The 7,323-nt window shown below is 42.8% G+C and overlaps 1 long non-coding RNA gene across 1 annotated transcript; it reads left to right on the top strand.

Annotated features, from left to right (window-relative positions):
• On the top strand, positions 1-5,691 carry LOC106012778. The gene is made up of 4 exons (XR_001185137.1): positions 1-65; positions 2,211-2,534; positions 4,260-4,321; positions 5,528-5,691. It is a non-coding gene; the product is annotated as an uncharacterized LOC106012778 (long non-coding RNA).
• Positions 5,692-7,323: the final 1,632 nt, after the last annotated feature.

A 7,323-nucleotide genomic window follows, 5' to 3' on the forward strand; every position in this document is an offset into this window, starting at 1 on the left:
CCTGCACCACACCGCACCTCACCACAACCACAGCCTCAGCCGTTCCAGTATTACTTCGTGTAATTGTAAGTATTTTTTAAAAGTATTACTTCGTTTAATATATACATATTATATTTGTGAAAGTTCCTCACTTAAATTGGCCGCCTAAAACTTACGAACCACTTAACTTTCGAATTTGACAAAATTAACTGTGGTTCAGAATCACTTAATGCACCAATCATTCCTTTCATCGAAAGCTGTTGTAAATATTTTTTAAAAGTATTACTTCGTGTAATTGTGCTATTCCTATTCTTCTTGTGGAGAAACGAAAGACAGCTTCAAAACAAAGACTGCCAAGCCATCTGAAGCAAAGCGCGGACTCCCGGGGACACTAATTTGGCTGAGCGAACAATCCTGTTATGTACAATCTTTGATAGGAGTAGCATACGACAGAAGTTTTATTTGAAAATAAAGGAGCACATCCCACCAAAGAACGCCCTATCAACCATCCACATTACAAGTATGGATTTACATTTTATTTGGTGGTAAGCACAACCTTCCAGGTTTGACTGAAACAGAAACAAACCATTCCTTTAGCATCAGGTTTCACAGTAAAGGTCACCAAATAAAAAAGTGATACTGTTATGGAGCATTTATAAAGCCAAAGGAGAAACGATAGATTATAATGGTAGTATGATTTTTATAGTTATGATTTTGTCTTTTTCCCTCCGTTTCCCTAAACTTAAAAAATGTTGTAAACTACAACAAGAAGTTGCTGTGTGTTTTGTGTTTTCAGAAAGCTTTCTAATATAGACACGGTCAAACATTACACGCACGCACACACACACACACACACACACACACACACACATATATATATATATATATATATATATATATATATATATATATATATATATATTGGGGTACTGTCTTTGGTATGGCACAGGTTTATAACTCTCTTGTGAATACTGTCAAATCATCTGAAATGCAGGAGTTCCTAATCAGACGAAAGGAAAGAGCCAACTGGGTGAGAGCCATAATATATAAAATTCTCCAACTCTCTGAAGTTCAAGAACATCTCTTTGGATTTTAGTTTAATTTTAGTAGAGGTTTTACGGCTCTCGCAACTGCATAAGGTCATATGAGCGCCAGAAGATTAGAGGTGTTACAAGAGAGTAACAAACATAAAAAACAAGAAGGAGAGATAAGGACGATAGATGTTTGATAGGAAAGTAGAAGCAAACCACACCAGAGCACCCGCCAACCACCCACCCTCTCTTTTCGGATTGAAATGAAGCCCAAAATGTGGCAAACTCTTTTGTGCCAGAATTGGTCTCACTAAAGTAGAAGCCACAAGTCCTCTTTACCCTATTTCTTCTATTACGCTTAACCCTATCCGGACGGCGGGGTTTTACTATCGGATCCATACGACGGGGGGGGACTCTGGTGGCCTCCCCCTTTCCAAAGAGGGAAAATTTACTCGGTAATCCCGATCCCGTACGGCTTTGGAAAGGAGGGCTGTCAAAATGATTTTTTTGAGAAATAATAAAAGGTTCAAAGAGATATTTGTACTAGAAGTATTCCTAAAATGTGAAGAATACAACCCCCTGGGGGAAAAAAAAAGACCCCAGGGGGGTCCGGATAGGGTTTAAGGGGAGTTCTCCCTCGGCAGATGGTGGCTTTTGCCATCGTAAGGACAATTTTGTTGTTTTTTTTGTAGAGTTTTTTACTACCCCTGCAACCTGTATAAGGTTCTTACAAGCCCCAAGGGGGGGATGTAAACAGAGAAGCCCTTACAAGGATTCCGGCTTGCTCTGCTCACCTCTCTAGCCTCAACAGTACAAAGTCTGCTTCCTCTATCAAGGCACCCCGGAAACAGAGGGTCACAAGAGTGTGACAACCTTGAAGAAGCAGAGGAAAATATGACGATAGTAAGGTTGAGAAAAGAAAAGGCAGCAGTTCCCTTTTGCAGTTCAGGCAGATATGAGCATGACATTGAGGAATCAGCCCATTTACAATTCTACTGTGTATAAAAACATGTGCCCCCTTTCCCTTTGGGAATGGCCTGAAGACAGTTCAGTCCGTACCCCTGCCCCGAATTTGGGGGGGGGGGGGGGGTCGTAAGACAATGACAGACGACTTAGTACCATTACTATAATAGTAGAAATCAACTAGTGTTTTAGTCATACTTTATAATAAAATGTGTGTTTTAAAACGTTTTTCCATAGAGCAAGCCAACAGTATGAGCCGACTCATCGCTACCCTGTTGCTCGTTGCCATGGCAACTGTTCTCACTGAAGCCGGATACTATAGAGGAATCGGCGGAATCGGCGGAATCGGCGGAATCGGTGGGATCGGTGGGATCGGTGGGATCGGCAGAATCGGTGGTTTTGGCGGATACGGCATGGGATTCGGAGGTTATGGAATGGGAATGGGCGGTTTTGGAATCGGCGCTATCGGAATCGGCGGTATCGGAGGCGGCTTTGGCGGTTATGGAGGCTATGGCGGTTATGGAGGTTATGGCGGTTATGGCATGGGCTATGGATACCCAAGTAAGAATATATATCTATATATAATTTTATATATCATTATAATATTGTCTTCTACTTCCCGATCTCATCACATTCGAAGTCTATTATCTATCATACACTGGGCAGTCCTGCTTAGTTCCTCTATTAACCTGTTAGCTTCTCCTTTAGTGTAAATGATGTTGACCACTTTTCCTGTTTTAGGGTTCTATGTGTATGCATGTGTCCCGCACTACCGGAGGATGTGTTGTACAGTTTTTCATATGTCGCTTTTAAGCACAAGGGGGCCATCCTGAAAAATGCTGTTTTGAGAAAATCGAAGGTAAAGTTTTTTCCCCTAGTTCTTTTAAAAGACAAGGAGCGTTTTCTCTATAACCAAACAAATATATACACCAATAAAACCAAACGTCTCCTATTGGTAGAGCAAAGACCACTTTTGGTGTAGGTCATGATTTCTGGAAAACCCCGAAATCTGGTTTAGCCTGCTTGTCCTTTAAAAAAACGTAATGGCCTTTATCTATCTATCGATGTGTCTGTGTATCTATCGATCTCTCTCCCCCTCTCTATTTCCCCCTCCCTCCCTCCCTCTCTCTCTCTCTCTCTCTCTCTCTCTCTCTCTCTCTCTCTCTCTCTCTCTCTATCTCTCTCTCTCTCTCTCTCTCTCTCCCTCTCTCTTTCTCTCTCTCTCCCTCTTTCGCTCTCGTTCTGCCTGTCTCTCTGCCTCCTAAGTGTTTAGAGAATGTCCCCGTCCTCCAGTGCTCGAGTCTCTATGGACTGTGAACCACAATATCATTATCATCACCTTCCTCCCCCGTGTCGTCTACGCCAATTGAATGTTTTGTCTATCATATATGTTTGTTCTTTTGTTTATTTGTTTTTTGTTGTTTTAAAAAAATCTTTGTCCGTTTGGCTGGTTTGAGATTTTTACTTTGGTTTCTTTTTTGTTTGTTCGTTTGGGGGTTTTTTGGTCTGCCTTTATTTTTATTTTTTTGGGGGGTGGGTTAGTTTTGAGCTGGGCTTTATTTTTTATTTGCTTGTTTGTTGTTGTTTTTTATGCCGCCGTTGTCACAATTTCGGTCATTTAGAGGAGGGTTTCGATCCTGTCTATCGGGACAATCCGGCCTGAGGATACAACACCCCAGCAGACAGAACCAGATGCTCCATAAAATTTTCCGGGAATCGAACTCAGGTCTTCTGCGTGCAACAACAAAGCGTCCTACCGCTACTCTACAGGCCTGGGTTTTATTATTGTTTACGCAGAACCAAAAAATGAAGAAGAGAAAGAGCAAAGAAATGTCAGCTTCATTACGGTTGACCGTATGCTGAGTGTATGTACAACTGCATTCAGTGCAATCTTTCAAGCATGTTGCCAGTAGTAAAAAAAAATTATAACCTTGACATCGGCTTCTGTGGTGTAGCGGTTAGGCGCTTCGCTGTGGCAGGGAGGAGACCCGAGTTCCATTCCCTCGTAGGGGAAAAAAAGTCTTCTTGAGTATCTCAGTCCTTCTGACGGGATGTTGTTTCCATCTCGGCCCAGGTTGGCTCTCACAGCCAGAGTCGGACGCACGCCCCAAAATTGGGCTAAATTACGTTGAAGAGGGGGATGCGGGGGGCGGCGGCAATAACACCACCATTTAAAAAAGAAGAATCTATTCATGAAATAAAACATATTCTTTTTTTACGCTGTCTAAGGGCACGGTCAAGCTTTAATATCTATCCCCCCCCCCCCCCTCCATTTTCCTCCCACAGTGTACGGAAGGTACTACTAAACATAACATCATTTTCCGAAAGAGGAAGGCAAACTGCAACACGTGAGTATGATAACAATACTTGTATTATTATTCTAAGGAAACAAGAGACACAGTCCAACCTGCGATACAGACGACAAAACAATCACCAGTGCAAACGAAAACTTCCCATTTGCCTTTTTAAAAAGTTTAAAGTTTTAGTAGAGCTTTTACGGCGCTCGCAACTGCATAAGGTCATGTGAGCGCCAAGGGGTGGATGTCAACAGAGAAGTTCTTACAGGAAATCAAGCTTACTCTGCTCACCTCTTTAGCTTCAACAGAACAAAGTCTGCTTCGACTATCGAGGCACCCTGGAAAAAGCAGTTAACAAGACTGTGACAAACATACCAAAAAAAGTAGATGAAAATGACGATAGTAAGGATGAGAAAAGAAAAAGCAACAGTTCCCTGTTGCAGTTCAGGCACAGTCATGATCATAGCATTGTTGAATCAGCCCTTTTACAATTCTACTGTGCATAAGAACATATTAATATCTCCCCTTTGGGAATGGCCTGAAGACACTTCAGTCAGTGGCATCGCCCCGAGTTCTAGAGGTTTTACAACATCAAAATGGCACTGTCAAAGACGGTCAACTGTTTTAAGTGACCATTTTCTCTTAGTCAATGATTGGTCGTCTTGGACAGGTTGGATTGTATTTCTTAATCAAATATTTGTAGTACCCATCCATGAACCACATAAACTAGTGCTGGACAGCTAGGTTTCCGATTATTGAAAGTTAGGAATCGCAAGAATCGACTCCGAACCCAGTTACTTACTTTCCAAAGATGTGATTTCTTACGGTAGTTGCTTGGTTGGCTCCGAACATCTTCAAGATTAGGATAACCTTGATTTCGGAACACTACGGAGCATCAACTTTTATTTTTCAAAAAAAAAAAAACATTTTAAGAAAAAAAGATTTTTATGATAAAAGTAACTGGTGACCGCTGGTTTACGTAAAAAGGAGGCGGAAATTTGTTGGTTCGGGTCTATTTCGCCAGCTGATATCAGTATGGTATAAAACATTTATTACACTCGTTCTGGTGGTAGACCATGATTTATCCTACTTGTGAAATTGCCAGTTGTAATCACTCAATGAAACTCGTGATTACAACTTGGCAGTTTCACTCGTAGGATTCATGATCGACCATCATAACTCATGTAATAAATTCTTTTTATCTCATATTGTCTTATCTTATCTTATCTTATCTTATTTCATCTTTTGTGTCCATAGAAAACGATCACAATTCTACTAAAGCCGTCCAGTGCTGCAGGCGAGTCCGACTCTACCACCATCACATCATGAGAAACATCCCACGAGATCGAGCGAGATAGAGGCATGAGTGCGACCTGTGAATTTTTTTTTACCAACAATAAAAGAAAATTTTGAAGAAAAAATCTGAAATCTGTTTATTTATACCGTTGTTAATTTAGGTGGGGTTTTGTTTTGTTTTGTTTTGTTTTGTTTTGTTTTGTTTTGGGGGAGGGGTTTTTGTTGTATTGTTTCGGGGGTTTTGTTGTTGTTCTTATTGGTAAGTGTTTTACAGCGCTCGCAACTGCATAAGGTCATATGAGCGCGCAGGACACACCAAACATTTTCAATTGGTAGGAAATTTTGAATTTTGCCCGGGTGACGGCCGAAGCCTATTCTTATCAATTTTAGACCATCAAGGGATCTTTAACGTGCGCGACTTACACACGGGACCTCCAAGATTTTTCGCCCTTGTCCTAGAGGCCTAGGTGAAGATCTTTCCTACCAGAAGATCAGGTGTGAGGCTGAGAGAGAGAGAGAGAGAGAGAGGGGGGAGGGAGGGAGAGAGAAACAGAGAGAGCGGGAGGGAGAGGGGAGAGAGAGAGGGGGGGAGAGAGAAACAGAGAGAGAGAGAAAGAGAGAGAGAGAAAGGGAGAGAGAGAAACAGAGAGAGAGAGAGAGAGAGAGAGAGGGAGAGAGAGAGAGAGAGAGAGAGAGAGAGAGAGAGAGAGAGAGAGAGAGAGAGAGAGAGCAGTAAGAAGGAGCCAAGGAGTAGCCGTTGAAAGGCTGCAGAAAGAGTCAGGAGCCCAGTGGAGGGGGCAAAGAGGGTGTGGTCCTGGGGGAAGAAAGTGGAGACGAAAGCAGACAACAGAATATTGCAAGAGAGAAGGAAAGAAGATGAAAGGAGACAACTTTAGAGGAGAAAATGTTCCTGTCGCTACCAGGATTCGAACCCAGGACCTTTGAATGAGAGTAAGTAAGACAACGGGGCAGTTCTATGAAACTTGTAGCTGGTTTTGAGGATCCCATTATAACTGTTTTACGCCCCAGTTGCCACAATTTAGATTATTTAGCAGGTGGGCTGCCTCTACCCGGCCAGTCAGGGCTAACGCGGCGTAAGAGGGCTACAACACCCGAATAGACAGATGGGTATCTACAGACTTTAACATAAGTTAAGGACCACTTGCAAACAGTCTGAGTGATCTTCTTGGGTCGACCTGCACGTGGGCGGTCTTGGACTGATCCAGTGGCTTGATGGCGCTGCCTCAAGCGGACAATGACAGAGTGTGACACTGTGACACTGCAAGCCTTCTGGCAGCTTCTCAGGCTCCAACTTCGTCCTGCAGCCATGCATATAGCTCTGGCACGATAAATGTCTCTCAGCTTTCGTCTTGGTGGCATATTGATGCAATACTCGATTTTGCGCAAACGGCAGCTTATATTGCCGCCGAAGTGAGCACAGGTCGAGACCGTACGTCCGTTTTTGACGTGCGCCAGAAATTTTGACTGAGGAATATCCGTGGTGTTGCACACAAGTCGATAAAAAACAGCAAGTTTGGCAAAAATTCTCCTAGGATTTCCGTGCTGCACGTGGGGTTTTTGCCTCTTTAGGAAGCTTTGCAGCACACACACACACACACACACACACACACACACACACACACACACACACACACACACACACACACACACACACACACATACAACCATGCACACACACGAGGTACCCTTGCACTCACAGACAGGCTTATAGTCACATGCATATTATAAATTAATAA

The sequence above is a fragment of the Aplysia californica genome, unplaced genomic scaffold, assembly GCF_000002075.1.
Source record: "Aplysia californica isolate F4 #8 unplaced genomic scaffold, AplCal3.0 scaffold00494, whole genome shotgun sequence".
In the NCBI taxonomy this organism is placed as follows: Eukaryota; Metazoa; Mollusca; class Gastropoda; order Aplysiida; family Aplysiidae; genus Aplysia; species Aplysia californica.